Raw genomic sequence first — 22,704 nt, 5'->3', positions numbered from 1 at the left:
ATACGCACTAAGGAGACGACAACCCTTGGTGGGATCCCAGCCGAGGAAGACCACAAGGCCCCCGGCAAGCGCCTTGCCGGGGATGACAGCAGGCGCCTCGGCAAGACTCTTACCGGGGCCCCGACAAGGCCCTTGCCGAGGACACCCGTAGGGCCACCATCAGGCCCATGCCGACTAAACATCCACCACCGCATGCATGCAGCTGCCGACCCAACCAGCTGGGCAGGCACCTGCATGGCGGCATGCAGATCTTCGTGACGACCCACCACTGCGCCACCTCAGCTACCTGCCTACCTACATGGCATCGCTGGCCAGGGCGCGTGTCGACACAAGAAGGAGCGGTGACGGACGAGATAGGTTTCTCCCCCGTCCCCGATAAACAAGGACACCTAAGCAAGACGCATTAAATGCACCTTGTCATGTGGTGCGAGGGATAACCTCGCAGCACTGTACCCTTTCCACCTCCTGTGTGCCACTGTGGCAACCCCTTTTTTCTATAAAAGGAGGCCCGAGGCGACCAGAGGAAGGATTCAGCTTTTTTGGAGCTCCTCACGCCCCATAGCTAGCTCAAGAACACAGATATACAATCCACCAAAGCAGGAGTAGAGTTTTACGCATCCTCGCGGCCAGAACCTGGATAAACGAACCGCGTGCTATCTGTTTGATCTGCTCTTCTCACGACCCCGCGCCCGCTAACCACAGTAGGGATTCTTGTGATCCCATAGGTGTCGTTCCCACCGACACCACCATACATGCTAGTGCTTGCTGCAGCTCCACCTCACTACCTTTTCCTACCTTTAAGCTTAAATAGTCTTGATCGCGAGGGTGTAAGATTGCTGAGTCCCCATGACTCACAGATACTTCCAAACAGATGCAGGTGCCGATGATGCCAGTGCAGGGGACGCTACCGAACTCAAGTGGGAGTTCGACGAAGATTCGGGATGTTACTATTTGTCTTTTCCAAATGATCAGTAGAGGAGCCCAGTTGGGGCGATTGGGGATCTAGCAATTGGGGTTGTCTTCCTTTATTTTAGTTCCGTAGTCGGACCTTGATTGTATTCTGGATGATGTATGCTATATTTATGTATTGTGTGAAGTGCGGATTGCAAGACAACTCTTTATCCCTTTCTTATTCAGTACATGAGATGTGTAAAGATTACCCCTCTTGCGACATGCCTACCATGCGGTTATGCCTCTAAGTCGTGCTCCGACACGTGGGAGATATAGTCGCATCGTGGGTGTTACAAGTTGGTAATCAGAGCCATCCCCGACTTAGGAGCCCCCTGCTTGATCGAATCGCTGACATTGTTGAGTCTAGAAGAAAATGTTTTGAGTCTAATAGGATTATATATATATATATCGGAGAGTAGGATTCTTTTTAATCCTCAGTCACTCCGTCGCTCTGGTGAGGCCTCCTGACATAGAGTTTTGACTCTTCTCTCCTCAAATTTCACTAATTTGTTTTAGGAACACACGGGTTTCTTGGAATCATTCCGATGGTTTTTGTGAGGAGAACATTGTTCTTGGTACCTCCTGACATTTAGGGGTTGTGGCTGTGTCCCAGGGAGTTGAGCTCCGAGGTGTTGTCGTCACAATCTTATCATTGCAGTTCTGGAATACCTGAGTTAGCCGACATCGAAAATCTCCTTTATGCAGTTGTTGGTGAGATAACCTCGACGCCACCCAGTACTGGGGCGGGAGTTTGGGAGTATTGCCATAACTCGTATAACAGATACTTTTCGAAGGTTGAGGTAAATGATTTCCGAAGGTTTCTTGGTTATGTGTTGAAGGATGGATACATCTGGATGTAGGATTTGCTAGTTTTGGGTGAGATATTATGCTTCCCCTATATCCCCAACACCTGATTGCATAACCAGAAAGTTTCAGGAGTTTTATAGGTGGGAATTCATGTAGCTCTAGTATTTCTTCCCGCAGATATTTGGTTTGTGATTGGGTAATCCTTACCAATTATTTGATCATATCCGTACCTTGTTGCTTTATTCATCTACCTTTATCTAAGTGGATTCTCAACTTATGGAAGTGTGATGACTTACTTTGGAATTCATTCGTTCATTCTTGTTCGAATGTTAAGGCTACATGTTGCAATTTCAATCCATTGATTCAGCTTGAATATTTGTCTTTCAAGATGCTAACAGATGTCAACCTCTTCAGGATGGCTCCTCCAGCGTGTCAGAATCCGGAACCTCCGCCACCACCTCCACCTCCGGAGGCATGGCAAGCTGTCATGGCCGCCACCAACGCCAACACTCAGATGCTTTTGCAACTCTTGCAAGAGCGCAACCAAGCACACATCATCCCGGAAACGCACTTGGAGCAAGAGAACCTCCACAGAAGGCTTATTGCCACATTGAGGAGTCCGAAGAAGTAGAAGCAAAGGCTTAAGGCCGCGCAAAATACGCTCAAAAGCAGGTGGAACAAAGTGCTCGACAACGAAGAAAAGTATGGTGGAAGTTACCACACAAAGAGCTATCCAAAGCGCAAACTATTACCTGAATTCGACGATGAGGCCTTAGAGCCCACACAGCCGAAAAATGAGACGGCCAACCGGCCGGATCAACCACCTTGTGACCGTGATAGAGCGGCTAACAAGGCCGCATATAAGTCAACACACGATCTATGTGAGGACATGCGCCAAAAATCCGGTATGACCAGATCCATCTATGGATCTAGGAAGCGCTCCGGCACATAATCAAAACCGAATACTACAACCGTCTGAACGCCATGATACATCCAAATACAGGGGTGCCACACACCCCCTATGTTTCACTGATGAGGTGCTGGACCACGAATTCCCAGAAGGATTCAAACTAGTGAACATAGAGGCGTACGACGGGACCACAGACACTGGGGTCTGGATTGAGGACTTTATCCTCCATATCCATATGCCTCACGGAGACGACCTCCACGCCATCAAGTACTTGCCCCTCAAGCTTAAAGGACCAGCTCGGCACTGGCTGAAAAGCCTCCCCGAAAACTCAATTGGAAGTTTGGAGGAGCTCGAGGATGCTTTCCGGGCTAATTTCCAAGGGACCTATGCCCGACCTCCGGATGCATACGATTTAAGTCATATAATTCAACAGCCCGGAGAGTCAGCCCGAAAGCTTTGGAACAGGTTTCTCACTAAGAAGAACCAAATCGTCGACTGTCCAGACACCGAAGCCTTAGCAGCTTTCAAGCACGGCGTCCGAGACGAATGGCTCGCCAGACACCTCGGCCAAGAAAAACTGAGAACAATGGCAGCCCTGACAAGCCTCATGACCTGCTTTTGCGCGGGCGAAGATAGCTGGTTAGCCCGCAGTAGCACCAGCGACCCAAACACATCCGAAGTCAGGGATGGCAATGGAAAAACATGACACAATAAAAGCAAGCATCGAAATAAAGAAGACAGCCCAGATAATACGGCGGTAAACGCCGGATTCAGGGGCTCTCGACCAGGTCAGCGGAAAAAGCCTTTCAAAGGCAGCAGAGATGGACCGTCCAGCCTAAACAAGATTCTAGACAAACTATGTCAGATTCATGGCACCCCTGATAAACCTGCAAATCACACCCACAGAGAATGCTGGGTCTTCAAGCAGGCCGGTAAGCTTAACGCCGAACACAAGGGGGGAGACACCAAGCGAAGACGAGGACAAACCTCACCAGCAAAGCACGGGAGAACATAAAAAATTCCCACCACAGGTTAAAACAGTAAAAATGATCCATGTGACCAAGAGGAGAAGCAAACATGCACTCCGAGACATACGCGCCGTAGAGCCCGTCACCCCCAAGTTCACACCCTGGTTGGCCTGCCCGATCACTTTTGATCGCAAGGATCACCCGACAAGCATCTGGCACGAAGGATTGGCTGCCTTGGTGTTAGACCAAATAATAAACAAATACCATCTCATACGAGTCCTTATGGACGGCGGCAGTGGTCTAAATTTGATATATCAGGACACAGTCCGCAAAATGGGGATAGACCCGACAAAAATCAGCCGCAATAATACTACCTTCAAGGGAGTAATACCAGGCCCAAAGGCCTGCTGCACGGGCTCTCTATTACTAGAGGTTGTATTCGGTTCTTCCGACAACTTCCGAAGCAAAAAGTTAACTTTCTACATCGCTCCATTCCGAAGTGGCAATCAAGCACTACTCGGAAGAGCGGCTTTCGCTCGTTTTAATGCAGTACCGCATTACACTTCTCTCAAGCTTAAGATTCCTGGTCCACGTGGCACCATCACAGTTAGTGGAAATATTGAGCATTCTCTACGCGCAGAAGAACGTGCGGCGGCTTTAACAGCCGAGCACTAGACGGCCTCACCAGCCAGAATAAATGACAAGTCGTCAAGACCACGAACACGGTTAGACGAGTCCGGTGCATCACTACATATACATAAGATTGGTTTGATGGTTAAACCCTCATAGACGGTACCAGGGGCTTCCCACGTGTAATCAGGGCTAGTTCGGCTCTGACTTATCTCGAATTTTAATGGCTTATTGATAATAACCAATTTTCTGGCACATCAACTTTCACCTAAGTTCTTTTCTTTTACAGATGACAATCGTGCTACACCCGTCCAGGACACGGCACAACGGAGACACGGGCGTAGACATGCAGCAGGAACCCGCTCAAAGGTTTCTTTTCAGATTAAGACCCTGTGTAAACCTTTTTTACTATCTCTTGTTGATTCACATCCTCCGGATACTCAATATAATCGAGAAGGATGCTGACATTATTGGCATGCGGCCATGTCAGGATATTGCACGTACCTAGACACTCGGGGTTTATTATTAAGGGCATCGTTCAGCCCGGCATATGCTATAAAGACCGAACACCTTAGGGAGTGTTCGGCGTCGCGAGTTTGGCCTTATATGCATCAGCTCTGAATCATGTCTTTGGTCAAATGTTGGGTTTGCCCGGCTCCCGTGTTTTGCTACCTTACGTTCCGCTCTATCGACTAAGGCGGCACCGGGAGAACTACTGCAATTGTGCCCTGGTTCATCCGGACGAGCACCTCAGTAGAGAAAGCCGAAAACTGACTGTCATGATAAAGCGCGAGACTGGTCAACCACTCGATGACTTAGCGGAATCTTCGGGATTCCTCCGCATTAACGAAGGGCCGTTTCCCGGTCATGTATGTATGCGCCCCATATTCGGATGAGTGCGGAAGTACTAGGGGCTATATAGTAGTCCCACCGTCAAACTCCTATGACTAAGTGAAAGTGTTAAAGCAATATAGTCCGATTGCCTCGTTTGTTGCGTTACCACCTCCTTTATGGACCAAGATGTTGGATCAAGTGTGAATACGCATTTTTTGCGAACACCCCCACATTATATGTGTGGGGGCTGAAGCCGATGACTGCAAACTTTTAGGTTATATACATATACACATAAACGGCCGCACAGGAGGCATCATAATACTTTCAGGCAAAAGTATAAACACATCCTTTATAATTCAATAAAACATTTTTTTACAATGGGAATACATGTCACTAGAACATAATATTTTCGAGCACTGAGCCTCTATCAAACGAGCGCCTTCAAGGACTTCTTCAAAGTAGTGCTCGACAGCTACTCGGCCCACGGCCGAACCCTGTGTTGCAATAGTGGTGGCCTCCATCTCTGCCCAGTATGTCTTGACACGGGCAAGTGCCATCCGCGCACCCTCTATGCACGCCGACCTCTTCATAGTGTCGATGTGCGGCACATCACCAAGGAATTGTTGCACTAAACTAAAGTAACTATTCGGCCTTGGCCCTTCTGGCCATAGATGATCCACAACAGACCTCATGGCAAGTCCGGACAACCTATGGAGCTCAGCCCACTCGGCCATTCGCTCATTCAATAGCAGCGGACACACTGGAGAATGGAACTATGACCAGAACAACTTTTCCACTTCATGATCTTTTTGATCCTCGAAGTACTCGGCCGCATCAGCAGCACTGCCAAATCCACGTATGCGTTTGCAGAACTCCATAGTTGATCAAGAGGGGCATACTTTGGATCTCTGAACTTGGTCCACAACAAAAAGGGCTTCCCAGTCGCGATATCCCCAGCTTGACACAACTCCTCCTTTGTCGCTCTGATTTTGGAGCGGGCTTCCTTGGCTGCTACCATGGCCTTCTCCAGGCCCGTCGCCTTCGCTCGGTTTTCTTCTTCAAGAAGATGGTAACGGTCGGTGGCATCTTTCAACTCAAAGGCCATCTTGTCTATTCTTTCCTTGCTTTGGCCATGCGCGGCCTTTTCGGCCCTCAGCTCTTCGACCGCCTTTAGTGCGGCCGCATTACTATTCCTGGCTTGTTCCTTGGCTCGGGCAAGTTCCGCCCGAAGGGTCTCCACGGTGGCAGCTCCATCTGCAGTCAAAACATATTAAAGATACTGGCATCATGCTCCTCTTACTATGTGTTGATCACCGAAGAAATCACATACCCTGTGCCTCGTCGAGCCGCTTGTTGACAAGCACGATGTCGGCATCTGCCGCATCAAATTGCCGCTTCAGATCGGCAAACTCATCAGTCCGGCTAGCCACCGGACCTTCAGCCACCTGCACATGACGGCGGCCTGATTATTGACTGGGACTATGATCCTCCGTTTGCTGCCATTATCGACGGCAACCAAAGTCTCAGGGGCTACTATCTGCATAGGGCACACCTAAAGTGTGCGGTACTGTAAAAAACATACACTATTTCACGTACCTCAAAGCCTTTCAGCAGACTCATAAAAGCTTCGTGCAACCCGCTTTCAGCGGATCAAATACTCTCAATCACCGTACCCATTAGCGTACGATGCACTTCTGAGATGGCCGCTTGCTCCAGAAGATCCTTCAGTGCGTCCGACCGCACACTGTATGGTTCTGGACTCTTTCTGTTGCTCTCTTTAGGAGCCGAATACTGAGGACTTCGAATGGCCAAAGGATTACCCTCTGGCCTTGGCGGATCAGGAGAAACCGACCACGACAATACTTCAGGGTCGCCCGCCTCATGAGGTGGGGTGGCAGGGGGAGGTGTTTCGCTCTCCATCATCTTCGGAAGAAGATCCCCCCAAGACGAACTTTGTCGAGAAGGGCTACGACTTGAACTACAAAACATATGCTTCGGTTATTGTCGTCAAAAGTAATGTAGGATATTTTTACTATTATGTACTTTTTGTTTACTTATAGGTCGGTAGAGGGCTGATCCCCTTGCGGGCACTGTGCGGCAAGAGTACCCTCCGAGGCAGGACCCTCTGGCGAAGATTTCTTCCCCCATTTGGAAACCTTTGTTTCCGGGTCTTCAGAGGTGGTCCTCTTCCTTCCTTGGGGAGAGGGAATTTTAGACTCTTCTCCCTGGTTATCCTCCTTCACGGAGGTGCTAATTCCCCCGGTCTGGATGAATAATGAGTGAGGCCAGCTCTCAGCCTCTTTACTCCCCCCCTTTATCTTCCCCTAAGGGTGCCTGATAAGGCGCCGACTCGAGCATTCTGGCTAGTATTGTATTTGCTGAGCCTTCGGGAAGGGGGGCCGAGCACCTGATCATCTTCTCCTTTGTTATCCAGTCCTGGTCAAGGAGCGACTATTCAGAATAATGTTATGATAAATAAGAAGACAACGTGTTCGGCCACGGGATTACTTACTTGGGTATCTGGGCGATTACAGCTCAGACCCGCATCCTCGGTGGTGTCCGGACACTTTATTTTTGGTCCGAAGAACAATTTGTACATCTCTTCGAGTGTCATGCCGAGGAAGTGCTGGATAGTTCGCGGTCCTTCCGGGTTGAATTCCCACATACGGAGGGGTCGGCGTTTGCAAGGCGTGACTCGACGAACTAGCATGACTTGCATTACCGTGACTAGGCTGACTTCTCTCTCGAGGAGGTCTCGGATGCGACTCTGCAATATCGGCACATCATTTACTGGCCCCCAGTTCAGCCCCTTGTTGATCCATGACGTCAGTTGTGGTGGGGGGGCCGAGCGAAAGGCAGGGGTGGCTACCCACTTGGCACTTCGGGGAGCTGTGATGTAAAACCACTCCCGCTGCCATAAACCGGACACCTCTGGGAAGGAACCCTCTGGCCACGGAACATCAGCACTTTTGCATATCACAGCACCTCCGCACTCTGCGTGTCGCCCCTCGATCATCTTCGGCTTCACATTGAAAGTCTTAAGCCACGGGCCGAAGTGCGGGGTAATGTGGAGGAAGGCCTCACACACGATGATGAATGACGAGATGTGAAGGAGGGAATCCGGGGCCAGGTCATGAAAATCCATCCCGTAATAGAACATGAGCCCCCTAACAAAGGGATCTAGAGCGAGGCCTGGCCCTCGGAGGAAGTGAGAGATAAATACAATGCTCTCACCGGGTTCTGGAGTGGGAATGACCTGCCCTCGAGCAGGCAGCCTGTGTGAGATTTCGAGGGTCAAATGCCTGACCTCTCTTAGCTTCTTGATGTCTTCCTCTATGACAGAGGAAGGCATCCACCGAACTTGGAGGTTGGATCCGGACATGTTTGAAGGTCCGAAGCGCCTAACCTGAGCCTTGGGTGTTGGAACTCGATGTGGGGGAAGGATTCGATTGAGCACGAGAGGGAAAAAGGGCAAGCCTTGGCCTCTTTATAAAGAGGGTGAATATCAAGCGTCCTCCTTGTGGCCGTTTGGGACTTGCCTAAAATCGAGGAGTCATACCAATAGGCACGATTGGGTTACCCACGTCCGGATTAATGAGAATCCCGTCATAAGGGGGACACGATCTCTGCTTTGACAAGACGTGTCAAGAAAACCGCCTCGCAATATGTGCAATGCTGGTTGAGAAAAACGGTTCAAATAAAGACCGAGCCATGGCATAATGTCATGTTGCTAAACGTGTCAGCAGATTAGATTTGTGAAAATATTATTCTCTCTGCAGTGGTATGCGGAACTTGTTTTGTAGAGCCGGACACTATCCTTGTGTTCAGAATCTTCTATGGAATATTCTGAGGAGGAACCCGCCTTGCAATGTCGAAGACAAATCTGCGCATCGGACTCATTGTCATTGAAGCCTGGTTCAGGGGCTACTGAGGGAGTCCCGGATTAGGGGGTCTCCGGACAGCCGGACTATATCCTTTTGCCGGACTGTTGGACAATGAAGATACAAGATTGAAGACTTCGTCCCGTGTCCGGATGGGACTCTCCTTGGCGTGGAAGGCAAGCTTGGCGATACGGATGTGTAGATCTCCTTCCTTGTAACCGACTTTGTGTAACCCTAGCCCCCTCCGGTGTCTATATAAACCGGAGGGTTTAGTCCGTAGGACAACATACAATCATACCATAGGCTAGCTTCTAGGGTTTAGCCTCTACAATCTCATGGTAGATCAACTCTTGTAATACTCATATCATCAATATCAATCAAGCAGGACGTAGGGTATTACCTCCATCAAGAGGGCCCGAACCTGGGTAAACATCGTGTCCCCTGCCTCCTGTCACCATCTGCCTTAGACGCACAGTTCGGGACCCCCTACCCGAGATCCTCCAGTTTTGACACCGACAACGGATCAATGCCCATTTTGAGGATAGTGTCTTGATAAAGCATGTTAGGACAGCTGCCGCCATCCATGAGGACTCGTGTGAGATGGAATCCATTAATGATTGGATCAAGGACCAATGCTGCCGAACCTCCATGAAGGATACTGGTCGGATGGTCTCTGTGGTCAAAAGTGATCGGATAGGCCGACCATGGGTTGAATTTTGGGGCGACTGGCTCTATGGCGTAAACGCCCGTTAGTGCGCGCTTGCGCTCCCACTTGGGGATATGAGTGACATAGATCATATTCACGGTTTTTTCCTCAGGGGGAAATTTCGTTTGCCCCCTATATTTGTTGGGCGAGGCTCATCATCATCCTCGCTAGGCGGCCCTTTCCCCTTATGTTTGGTATTTAGCTTACCGGCCTGTTTAAAGACCCAACAATTTCTGTTGGTATGATTGGCAGGCTTGTCAGGGGTGCCATGGATCTAGCAAGGCCGATCTAGTATTCTGTCCAAACTGGATGGACCATCTTTGTTTCCTTTGAATGGCTTCTTCCGTTGACCGGGTTTAGAGCCACTGAATCCGGCGTTGACCACCGTGTCTTCATTCATTGTTGCTTCGACGCTTGTGTTTGTTGCGCGGTGGCCTGCTGTTGCCATCTTTGGCTTCGGAGGTGCTAGGGTTGCTGGTGATGTTGCTTCTACGAGCTAGCCAACTATCTTATCCCGCATAAAAGCGGGTCATGAGTGCGGTGAGAGCTGCCATGGATTTCGGCTTTTCTTGGCCGAGGTGTCGGGCGAGCCACTCGTCACGAACACTGTGCTCAAACGCCGCGAGGGCTTCAACGTGTGGACAATCAATGATTTGGTCCTTTTTAATTAAGAACCTGGTCTAGAGTTTGCGGGCTGACTCTCTGGGTTGCTGGACTATGTGACCGAGGTCATCGGCGTCCGGTGGCCGGACATAGGTACCTTGGAAGTTATCTCTAAAATCATCTTCCAAATCTTCCCAGCTACCAATAGAGTTCTCTAGGAGGCTATTTAGCCAGTGTCATGTTGGTCCTTTCAGTTATAAGGGAAGTTATTTGATGGCGTGGAGATCGTCACCACGGGCCATGTGGATATGGAGAAGGAAATCTTCAATCCATACCGCAGGATATGTCGTGCCATCATATGATTCAATGTTTATGGGTTAAAACCCTTCTGGGAACTGGTGTTGCATTACCTCGTCGGTAAAGCATAAGGGGTGTGTGGCGCCTCTGTATCGGGCAACGTCACGACGGAGTTCGGATGACATCCGTATGTGGTTTTCGGCCCTGGTGAGGTTATGCCTGTCGCGCCAAGATTGACGATCGTCTTCTCGCATTGGAGCGCGCCCCATTGATCCATAGATTGATCTTGTTTGGCCTGCTCTACTACTCAGGTCTTGTGGTAAGTCATAGGTGTATCCTGGAGCCGCTGTCTCTCTGCCCTTACGGTGAGGTGGTGCGGGTTGGCGTTCGGCGTAGGTGGCCACTTTATCTCGCCCATGTGGTGACCGGTCTGGTTCATCAGCGCAGTCATGTTTCGACGGGATTGGCTTGAAGGCCTCATCGTTGAATTGTGGCAGTAGCTGATGCTTTGGATAACTCCTTTTTGGGCGTTGTAGGCCATATTCTTTGGCAGCTAGGACTTGGGTCCATCTGTCATTGAGTGTATCCTGTTCGGCTTGGAGCCGTTGCTACTTCTTTTTAAGGCTTCTTGTAGTGGCGATTAGTTGGCTCATAAAGTGCTCCTGCTCGAGGGGTTCCTCTGGCACGATGAAATCTTCGTTGCCGAGGCTGACATCATCCTCGGAGAGCAGTAGATAGTTACTATCTTCCGAATCCTTGTTCCCGACCGGATCGTCGGAGTTAACTTGCCCCTCCTCCACATCATCCTGTTCGGATGTGGGATCGACGGGGGATTCGAGGTCTTTCGCATCCTCTGGAGTGTTATTTTCTCTAGTGCCGGTATTACTATCTTTGCCACGATGCGATTTTGAGGGGCATCGCTGGCTTCGATGCTTTGGTGGTGCTTCATCAGGTTTGTCCTCCATCGGATCCTTCATGTCTGCACCGTCATCCTCTTTAGGTGTATCCACCATATACACATCATATGTGGAGGTGGCTGTCCAACATCCGGTAAACGGCGGGTCTTGGCCTTGTGCGTCTCCGGCATCATCGTCCATGCCATCGATGTCTTCGAAGGTGTAATCCAGCATGCCGGTTAAGTCCTCGATGGTGGCTATGAAGTGGGTGGTGGGTGGGACGCACGATTCCCTGTTCTCAGCCCCTAGTCTGGGCTGGGCATAGTTCGGAGGTGATTCCTTTGTAATGACGAGGAACCGCATCAAGTCTAGAGCCTCGTTTAAGAGCGAGGGTTGGAGGGGAAACGAGAGTCCGCGGGGCTGGCCAGGGCAAAAGCCTCTTGGCCACGCTTGCTGGGCGCGGGCTTCGAGAGTTCGGAGCTAGAGTCCAGGGGTGAGTCCGGCCTTTCCATGATAGGGGGAACCTAGCCTGACTCCAGGCTAGCCGAAGATAAAATCGCCTCTGGATCCCCGTTGTGAGTTTCGTAGCTGAGCGTCCGGCGGGCTTCAAACTCCCATCTTTAGACTCGGCAGTTTGCTCCGGATCTAAGGCCAGAACGATGGTCGGGGCCACGAACCCTTCAAAGATCAAATCTCCTCGGATATCAGCGACATAATTTAGGTTCCCGAAACTGATCTGATGACTAGGGACATAGCTGTTGATCTGTTTGAGGTGATCAATCGAGTTGGCACGTACAACGAAGCCGCCAAACACAAAAATCTGGCTGGGGAGGAGAGTTTCCCTAGAAACGGCATCATTGTTGATGATCGAATGAGCGATCGAACCTTCCACCGACGGCACAGTGGAACTCTCAATGAAAGCACCAATGTCGGTGTCAAAACTGGCTAATCTCGGGTAGGGGGTCCCGAACTGTGCGTCGGAGGGTCGAAGGTAACAAGAGACAAGGGGGACACAATGTTTACCCAGGTTTGGGCCCTCTTAATGGAGGTAAAACCCTATGTCTTGCTTGATTTTATTTGATGAGTATAAGGGTTACCAGAGTTGATCTACCTCAAGATCGTAATGGCTAAACCCTACATGTCCACCCTGTATGAATTCTGATAGCCTTTATGGACTAAACCCTCCGGTTTATATAGACACCAGAGGGGCCTAGGGTTGTACAGAGTTGGTTTACAGAGAAAGGAAATTATACAGTCGGACATTAAGCTGGCCATCCACGCATAAGAGAGTCCTACCAGGGCACGGGGGAAGGTCTTCTACCTTGTATCTTCACGGCCCATCAGTCTGGCCCATATCAAATAGTTGGGACACCCGAGGACCCCTTAGTCCAGGACTCCCTCAGTAGGGTCGAGGCCCATGTACCCCTTCACCCCCCTAGACTATATATACTCATCCTCCTCCCTCTTTCTAGGGTTAGAAATGTGATAGCTCATATTAGAGATAAAGCTTTGCTCATCCACTTGGTTACTTCTCCTTTGGAGTCCATGACCTCTTCGGAGAAGATCCCCCAAGCGGATTCAAGACCCCTCACAGGAAGACTCCCCCAAGGCCTCCTCATGGAGAAGAACTAGTTACCTCTTGTACCGTCCTTTGCTGGATTCGGATCCTGTATCTCTTTGTGTTTTGAGGATCCAGCATATGTGTGACCTAATCTTGTTGGTTTGAGTGATTCTCTCATGTTCTCTCTCGTGTTCCACCGCGTGATTTCTCCTCGTGTTCTTCACGGGATCCGCTCATTTCATGAAAGATCGGCCATCTAGGGTTCTACCCTACATCATCTTGGTATCATGAGCCACGTTGATCATGATTTCGGAGCCTCCCCTCTTTGTTTTCTAGCCTTGTTTTGTTGATTTTGTCCCAAATTCGAAAATTCCCCACAAAAATAGCCCCAATATTTTTTGTGATGTGTTGGTGTGATGAATTTTGTTGGATTTGATCCGCGGATTTCATGTTTTGCAAGTAGATCTAGTTTCCCCCTTCTTTCCCCCAATTTCCATCCACCAAATATCTCAAATTTTTCTCTGGAATTTCAAATTCCCCACGAGTTCATCAAGTTCATCCACGGATCCAGAGCCCGGTCATCCGGCCTGACCCCCGGACATCCGACCCTCAAGCCCGGACATCCGGCCCCTGACAACAACATCTCCATCCACCGTCCCGTTTCCCGCCTAACTTTCACCAAATTTTGCTCCGGTGCCCACATTCACTTCAGCATACCACCATCACTTCCGCGTAGCACCACGTTTTCCGCAAACACCACCATCGCTTAACCTCTATCAACTCCGACAATTTTGTCACGTTTTGCCTTGAGAATTTGAGTTGTGGTTCTGTGTCCTATTGTGTTTCGGCTATTTAGGTATGGTTCAACATCAACATCACCACCGCTCATCTTCTCCATGGACTCGGCTTTGACAATGACCACTCCACCATCTTGACACCATATCGTAAACAAGAACGGTAACCTCATCTTGGTATCGTGATATCCCATCATTATACATTCTTTCCATTACATTGATAACTACCATAGCCCAATTTTGCGTATCTCACCCATCGAGACTAGCCTTTGAGTATTGTCGGCAATGTCACTTGTGCACATTAGTGGTCATACTTCGCATTGCATACTTACCATATCATCTTTGTACATATCTTGGTGTCATCTTTTGTGTCACAAAGTTGTCATCGCATACACAATTGCTATCTCGGTTCGTGAAGTTTTGCATGATAAAGAGCTCAAAAGAGAAAGAGCCAAACGAGCTTTTAAGCAAAAGGGAAAGAGAAGCAAAGAGCTTTTAAGCAAGAACCATATTATCATACTACATAAAGATTGTCATACTTGATCATCTTGGATCATCTCATCGGAATACCATACATATAGCATAATTGGGATAAAAGTCGTTGCATTTTTTGCTTAGTAGGTTGTGCACAAGTCTTCGTATCTTCCTATTGTGCAATCGTGCTAGCGTCTCTCTAGTGTTGTGCAACAAGAGCATTTTCCGTGGATTCCACATTTTAGCTCATTCCTTGGTTGCATGACCCCATTTATCTATTTGTGTGTGTGTTTCCGTGTACCATACTTTGCTATTGGTCTAGTTGTTGCATTTGAAAATTTGTGAATCTTTTCCAACATTATTGACGCTCACTAACAATTGCATCAAATTTTGTGCCACCCTACTAACCGAGCTCCACCATAAGCTTTTACTTATGTAGGTGTGAGAAACCGACAAGAATTGGTACCAATTGTGCTATTTCCTTGTTCCGCATTTGAGTGATCATTGATCCATCATCAACATCGGTCAAGGTACATTTGGTATAAGTTATTTTCTTTCTCCCACTCACATATTTTCTTGGAATGATGGATAGGCCAAGTACTTCTACCAACCCACTCTTCATCGAGCAAGACGACAACATGTACTCCTACGTCACAAAGAGCCACTTCTTTGGTGCACAACGAGCTTTGCATCAAGAGCAACAAGCAATGAACGAACGCACAGACAACCTCGCCACTGACTTATGACAATCCGAGCAATGTACAAGAGACTACTTTGACACACCCATGTCATCTCTCAAGGAGGATATTCGAACCATGATGGTCAACCACACTTCCACCTCGTCGTCCTACTCAAGATGGAGCTGCTCGAGTCGACACTCAGATGACACCATCTACGGTTCAAGTACACCAACATCGAACACTCTTCATTGAGCCGCACGTCACGAACGTCAAGCAAACCACAATCCTCTTCATGACACCACTTCTCAAGAACATCGACATCGCCAAAACCAAGCTACCTTGGCGCAAGCACATGAACGGCAACGCCTACACCGACAAGAGGAAGAGCGGGCATGCCAACATCAAGAGGAGCAAGACGCTGAGGCGCTCCCACAACAACAACAACAACAGCGTGAAGCACAAGCACTTGAGGCCCAATGTGCCCTTCACGACACAAATCGTGCCTTTGCCGACTGCAATGGTCAAATGCGCGAGCAACAAGAAGCGTTGCACGAAGAATTTCAAGAGAGGAACTATCAAGCTCGAGTGCATCGTCAAGACCCGCAAGCTCCTCGACAAGAACCTCAACTTCACCAAGAGCAAGTAGACAATGGAAATCCTCCACGACAAGAGCAACATGAGGTTGACAATCCTCCACGTCAAGGACGTCACCATCCCCGACCCCAACACAATGAAGTGCAACGCTACGGCAAGCTCAAGTTCACCATTCCAAAGTTCACCGGAAGCAATGATCCTGAAGAATACCTTTCGTGGGCATTGAAGGTTGACAAAATCTTCTTCTTGCACAACTATGAGGAAGAGAAGAAGATCGTGATGGCATCGCTTGAGTTCCAAGTTTACATTCTCATTTGGTGGGAACAAGTCATTGAGCGCCGAGAGGAAAGAGGTGAACCACCCATCACAACTTGGGCACAAATGAAGGATGTCATGAGAGCACGTTTCGTGCCAACCTACTACAATCGCGACCTGTTCAAGAAATTCCAACTCCTCAAGCAAGGAACCAAGAGCGTCGAAGAATACTACAAGGAAATGGAGATTGCAATGATACGAGTCAATGTCACGGAAGATGATGAGCAAACTATGGCACATTTCTTCAATGGACTCAATCACCCTACCAAGAAGATCGCCGACTTCCAACCATACTCGAACCTCATCGAGCTTATGCATCAAGCTACCAAGGCGGAACATCAAGTGCAAGATGACTTCAAGTATGCCAAGCACTCTTCCAAGAGCTATGGTTTCTCCAACAACCAAGCTTCGACGACTCCAACACCTTCTACCTCAACCAAGCCATCTACAAGCAATGACGACAAGTCAAGTTATAAGAAAACTATGACAACCTCAAGTCGTCCTCCTACTACAAGCAACTTCAAGACAAGAGATTCATCATCATCTACTCCAACCGATGAGACTATAACACCCACGATGCGGCTATATGTCCCACGTGTCGGAGCACGACTTAGAGGCATAACCACATAGTAGGCATGTCGCAAGAGGGGTAATCTTTACACATCCCATGTACTGAATAATAATGGGATAAAGAGTTGGCTTACAACCGCCACTTCACACAATACATGAATATAGCATTACATCATCCAGAATACAATCAAGGTCCGACTACGGAACCAAATAAAGAAAGACCACCCCAAATGCATAGATCCCCGATCGTCCCAACTGGGATCCAGTACTGATCAACTGGAAACAAAACAACACAACGAGAATGATCTTCATCAAGCTCCTCCTTGAGCTCGGTTGCGTCACCTGCACTAGTATCATCGGCACCTGCAACTGTTTGGAAGTATCTGTGAGCCACGGGGACTCAGCAATCTCACACCCGCGAGATCAAGACTATTTCAGCTTATGGGTCGGAAAAAGGTAGTGAGGTGGAGCTACAGCAAGCACTAGCATATATGGTGGCTAACTTACGCAAATGAGAGCGAGAAGAGAAGCAAAGCACGGTCGTGAACTAGAAGTGACCAAGAAGTGATCCTGAAACTACTTACGTTCAAGCATAACACAAGAACCGTGTTCACTTCTCGAACTCTGTCGAGAAGATACCATCACGGCTACACACGCGGTTGATGCATTTTAATTAAGTTAAGTGTCAAGTTCTCTACAACCGGACATTAACAAATTCCTGTCTGCCCATAACCGCGGGCACGGCTTTCGAAAGTTCAAAACCCTGCAGGGGTGTCCCAACTTAGCCCATCACAAGCTCTCAAGGTCAACAAAGGATATTCCTTCTCCCAGGAAGACCTGATCAGACTCGGAATCCCGGTTACAAGACATTTCGACAATGGTAAAACAAGACCAGCAAGACCGCCCAATGCGCCGACATCCTGATAGGAGCTACACATATCTCGTTCTCAGGGCAACACCGGATGAACGATACGTACAGCTAAAACCAGCCCTCAAGTTTCCCCGAGGTGGCGCCGCAAGTGGCTCTGTTTTGGACCAACACTTAGACAAGCACTGGCCCGGGGGGTTAAATATAGATGACCCTTGAGTCTGCAGAACACAAGGGAAGGTGATAGGTTGTTAGTGCAAATGTAAAACCAAGGTTGGGCCTTGCTGGAGGAGTTTTATTCAAGGCGAACTGTCAAGGGGTTCCCATTATAACCCAACCACGTAAGGAACGCAAAATCAAGGAAGATAACACTGGTATGACGGAAACTAGGGCGGCAAGAGTGGAACAAAACACCAGGCATAAGGCCGAGCCTTCCACCCTTTACCAATTATATAGGTGCATTAATTAAAGAAGAGATATTGTGATATCCCAACAATAATCATGTTCCAACAAGGAACAAACTCCATCTTCACCTGCAACTAGCAACACTATAAGAGGGGCTGAGCAAAGCGGTAACATAGCCAAACAACGGTTTGCTAGGAAAGGTGGGTTAGAGGCTTGACATGGCAAATGGGAGGCATGATATAGCAAGTGGTAGGTATCGCGGCATAGCAAAAGAGAGAGCAACTAAGTGATTAATTAAAGAAGAACGAGTCCATGAAGAAGACAAACAGACGTAGTGGAACGGATCCTCACAAACACGATGTTATCAGAACTAACCCGAAGAAGCAACACCGGAAAGAAGCAAACAACATAGTAAAACAACCAACACATCAGCATGGCATGATGCACAACCAAGTATGATGCATGTCCAGTTTAAAGAGGCATGGCATGGCAAAGTGCAACAACCAAAACTACAAATTAAGTGGAGCTCAATATGCAACGAGTTGCATATTGACGAAACACCACAACAATTATTTAGTTCACTCTTGTTTATGTTCCCAACAATATTAAATGTTATTAAGCATGGCAAGAGGTGAAGCATATGAAAACTACACATTTAAGCAAGTTTAAATGAGGCCGGAAACATCAAACAACGGTTCCAGTAAACCTCATGTGCATTAGCAATTTAATGTGACAACAATCTAACCATTTTAAATGTTGTTATCATGATGCGTATGCCATGTGCAAGTTATGCAATTTTATGAAAATGTTGATAATAGCATTATATGAAGCATTTTTCATCGTGGCGGAAGCGAAAAGGGGTGCCACGGCAACGATAACGAAAATGGTGCCACGACAACGTTCCGGTTCCGGTAGCTCGATTGAGATACCGATGCAAAGGAGAAGTGTGCAGTTGCGTGCAAAAGATCGTGGGGCGCTCCCGGATACCGGGTGTCCCATTAGTCGATGACATGGAAGCGAGAGACACTACGGACACGGTGCAAACACGAGCATCTCAAACATCACAAGCATTCATTCATGGACGTCGTCTCGGGGTTATACCTTCGAAGCATGCAATTCCGGAGCGGAACGAGTTCGTAGTGGAAGTAGGCGTTCTCGCGACGGTGGTAGTGGAAGTAGTCGTTCATGGGTGGAAGAGGAAATGGTCATTCATGTTTGGGAAGTGGTAGAGGTTCGGGTCTTCGGCTACGGTCGTCGTTCGCGCTCTGAGGTCGTCGGTAGAGGTTCTCGCAATCTCGGCGACGGTAGTGGAACACGTTTTCGTAGACATTTGGGGTTGTGGGTAGTTGAGCAGAGTCGTTGTTGGACTTGATGGATCCGATGCCTCTGGGCGTAGCGGTACATGTTCGTTTTCGGAGAGGTACTTGGCGTACTTTGTCTCGCGGTGTAGTCGCACTTCACGTATCCGAGGGGTACACTTAAGTCATCGTGGGAACTTGATGAAACCGAGGTCTTCGGGGTCGACGGTAGTTGTACGTTTCATAGTGGAACTTGACGGATCTGAGGACCCCGGCGTAGTGGTACTTGGCGTCTCATCGTGTAGTCGTTTGTCGTAGTCGGACTTGGCAAAATGCACACCGGCGGTAGTCGTGGTACTTGGCAGCAGAAAACACACGTCATGGGTACTTGAACTTGGCGTAGGTACGTTCTTAGGGGATGGCCTTGGAGCTTGCCAGCATGGCTGCGGGCTACTGTAGGCGAAGCAGGAGAGCGGTTTGGACCTGGCGCAACGCCGTCTACGGTCAACGCACATGGGCGGGACGACGTCCATGAGCAAGACGAACACTCCGATCGATGCAGGGGAGCTGCGGGCGGCGAACTTGGTGCGGAGGTGACCCCTGGTGACGTGCGCATGGCGGGGATGAGAGGATCCGACCCAACGCGACCGGATCTGGCAATCTCCGGTGACGAACGTAGTAGGGCGGCAACGTGAGGCTTGACAGCGTGGACTTGAAGCGAGGAGGAGGCCATGGCGGGAGGTCGGCGACATGGTGGAGCAAGGAGGAGGTCCGGCGATGACCGGTGCTGGGGCTCCGGCGAGCTCCGGCCAAAACGATTGGGACTAGCGGTGCGGGGCTCCTGCTGGGTGTGGAAGACGACGGGTGCGGCATGTCACGACCGGTTTTCCAATAAAAATGTTTATTGAGAAACCAATCTTTTGAGTCCAGTATGAGAAAAATCCTCCTTACTGGTAGACAAATTCTTGATACAATAAGCCAGTAGCATAAAATATATTACAGGGTCGAGCTACGGTTGCTCAACCAAATTATTACAAGCACGCCAATAATTATACATAATGGCGGATATGACACAATGGTGTGGAGGCATACTACTGACTCGAGGATAGGGTGGTGGTGGAAAATCACAGCGGGGAGCGAGATACATGACTCTAAAACTGGCATCTCATCGAGCGTCAAGGTGAGGCTCGATGAATTTATTTGGTAGCGGAAGCGGATATAATACAGTGACCAAATCCAGGGTCGTACGAGACTGACTGGGATTCCTCTAGGCGTCGGACTCGCTATCAAATTCTTCATCCATGAGATCGCCTTCGTTAGCATCTGGCCAAATCAACAAGCCAGGTGAGTACTTTGAAAGTACTCGCAAGACAGTTCGGACGTAAGATATAACAAATGCATGCATGGATGCGTCATGATTAATTTACCAATGCACATTCAAAATTTAGCAAGAAAGGTAAGTAAAAAGGGAATCGGCGGTAGTCCGCCTGAAAACCCAACAAAAAGAAATAATAGGAAACTGATCGGGTGTCTGAAGCGACGCCTCGAAGGGTGAACAAATAAATAAAGATCATGCCGCAGTCGGGCGTCTAAGCGACACCACGTAAAGGGCTTAAACTGAAAATAAAAGACATGCATGCCACAGTCGGACGTCGGGGCGACATCACAGAAAGGGCTTATATTGAAAGTAAATAACAGTACTGCCGCAGTCGGACGTTTGAGCGACATCGCAGAAAGGGCTTTTATTGAAAGTAAATAATAACAATGCCACAGTCGGACGTCTGAGCGACATCGCAGAAAGGGCTTTTATTCACAAGTAAATAATACTCATAATAAATATTCAATTCATGATAATAAACGGGTTAGTCCATCCACAGGAATAAACATTTAACTGGACTTAGCACTCATGTGATTCACCGGAGTCTCTGTCATCAAAACTGACATTTGTCAGGATTAGATAATACCGAACTTGGATATGGAATAGATGATTCAAAGGAATATATGACTCTGCAGAGTTTGTACGAAATTTTTTCCCACAGCCAACGGATTTCCGTAGTCACGAAGGACTAGTTCCGTTTACGGTATTTCGAAAGAAAAACACGGCTAACCAGTACACACCCATCCTACCTCTCGATGCCAGGAATCACCCTAGACATCGTCCAAGAAAAACTTTTGAGACGGGGAGATCACAATCTCGAATAGCATGGGATAAAATTTATATACGCGCGCTCTAAGGGGTGCCCCCCTCTCGGTCCCAACCGGAAACACCCATGCCCCCTGACCGGATGACTGGCTTTAATCCAGGGCCATGGAACCATCATCACGACCTCTCCTTTTGGTGTGTACCAAGAAAGCGGTTTGCAACTTACTAAGCCATATTCCTTGCGGAAAACATGTGGTAGTACAGGGAAGGAAAAATGGAAGGAACTGGACCGATACGGGTTGACACTGAAGTCATATAGTCTGCCATAAGACTGGCATGCTACAACACTGCCATGTTACCCATCCTCATGCCAACACATGGCCATGCATACTCACATCCATCCACTTATGGATTTTCGAAACTCATTTGCCTCAACGTTGCATGTAACATGACATTCGTTGGTATGCTCATCAACATGCCATGAAACTACTTAATGCAAACATGTCAAAACAATCATCATATCAAAAGTTCAAACATGCTTGCCTGGTTTAGAGTAGTCGGAGCCTAGCTCGGTGAAGTTCGCGGTCCCGTCACCTCCTTCGGTATCTACGGCATAAAGAAACATACACGCTAACGTAAGTACCGTGAGGTGCACAAAATTATTCCAAATATTTTTCCAATAAATCTGATAAAAAACTAGACACAATTCTAAGGAGGACAGAAAAAGAATCAATCAAAAATACTTTTTTGTTTAAAAGTTATAAGGGTTTAGTCCAGGGACTCATCTGTAATGAAACAGAAAGTTCCCAGGGGCTAACTTATAAAAACAGAAAACGCTTCGATTGAGAATACACCGGCCCAGAGGGGAGACGCATTTTGGCAGAAGACATTTTTAGAAAACGGTTCGTTTAAAAGATCAGAGAGGCTGACAGGCGGGTCCCGCCTGTCAGGTTTGAAATTTCAAAAGAGGCGGCAGAGCTCGACGGTGCCCGAGAGCCGCGGTGGTCGCTGGCGGCGATCCACAGCGAGGCAGGGGGATCGGAGGTTACCAACGTGTTCACCGTGTCCTTCCGCGTCGGTGGGTGGTGGTGGTGGTCGTAGGCGAGCACCACGTTGACGGCGGCCCTTGCTCCGGCGGACGATGGTTCGGGCGTTGATGGAGCTCGCCGAGGAGGGCTGCAAGGATCGAATCGAAGTGGGGGTTAGCTCTCTGGTTGCTCGAGGAGGTTACTGACGAAGTTTGGGCGCCGGGGATGGTCTCACCGGAGTGAATCAAGACGGAGGCCGAGGCGGAACGAGGCGGCCGGAGTCGAGGAAGAAGGGCCCCTCGAGGCTCTTACAGTTGCTGGGCGGGGTCCAGTGTGGTGGTGGAGGTGTGCGGGACGAGAGTGAGCTTGGGGGCGCTATATATAGTCGGCCCGAGGCGGTTGCCGTGAACGGGATAAGTCCGGCGAGTGATTACGGCGGCGCTGTGGTTGGGCAGTTGGATTAGTGGCTTGGGCATTGACTAGATGAAGTA

This window comes from Triticum dicoccoides, chromosome 4A (genome assembly GCF_002162155.2).
Source record: "Triticum dicoccoides isolate Atlit2015 ecotype Zavitan chromosome 4A, WEW_v2.0, whole genome shotgun sequence".
Classification (NCBI taxonomy): Eukaryota; Viridiplantae; Streptophyta; class Magnoliopsida; order Poales; family Poaceae; genus Triticum; species Triticum dicoccoides.
This window is presented reverse-complemented; position numbering follows the sequence as displayed.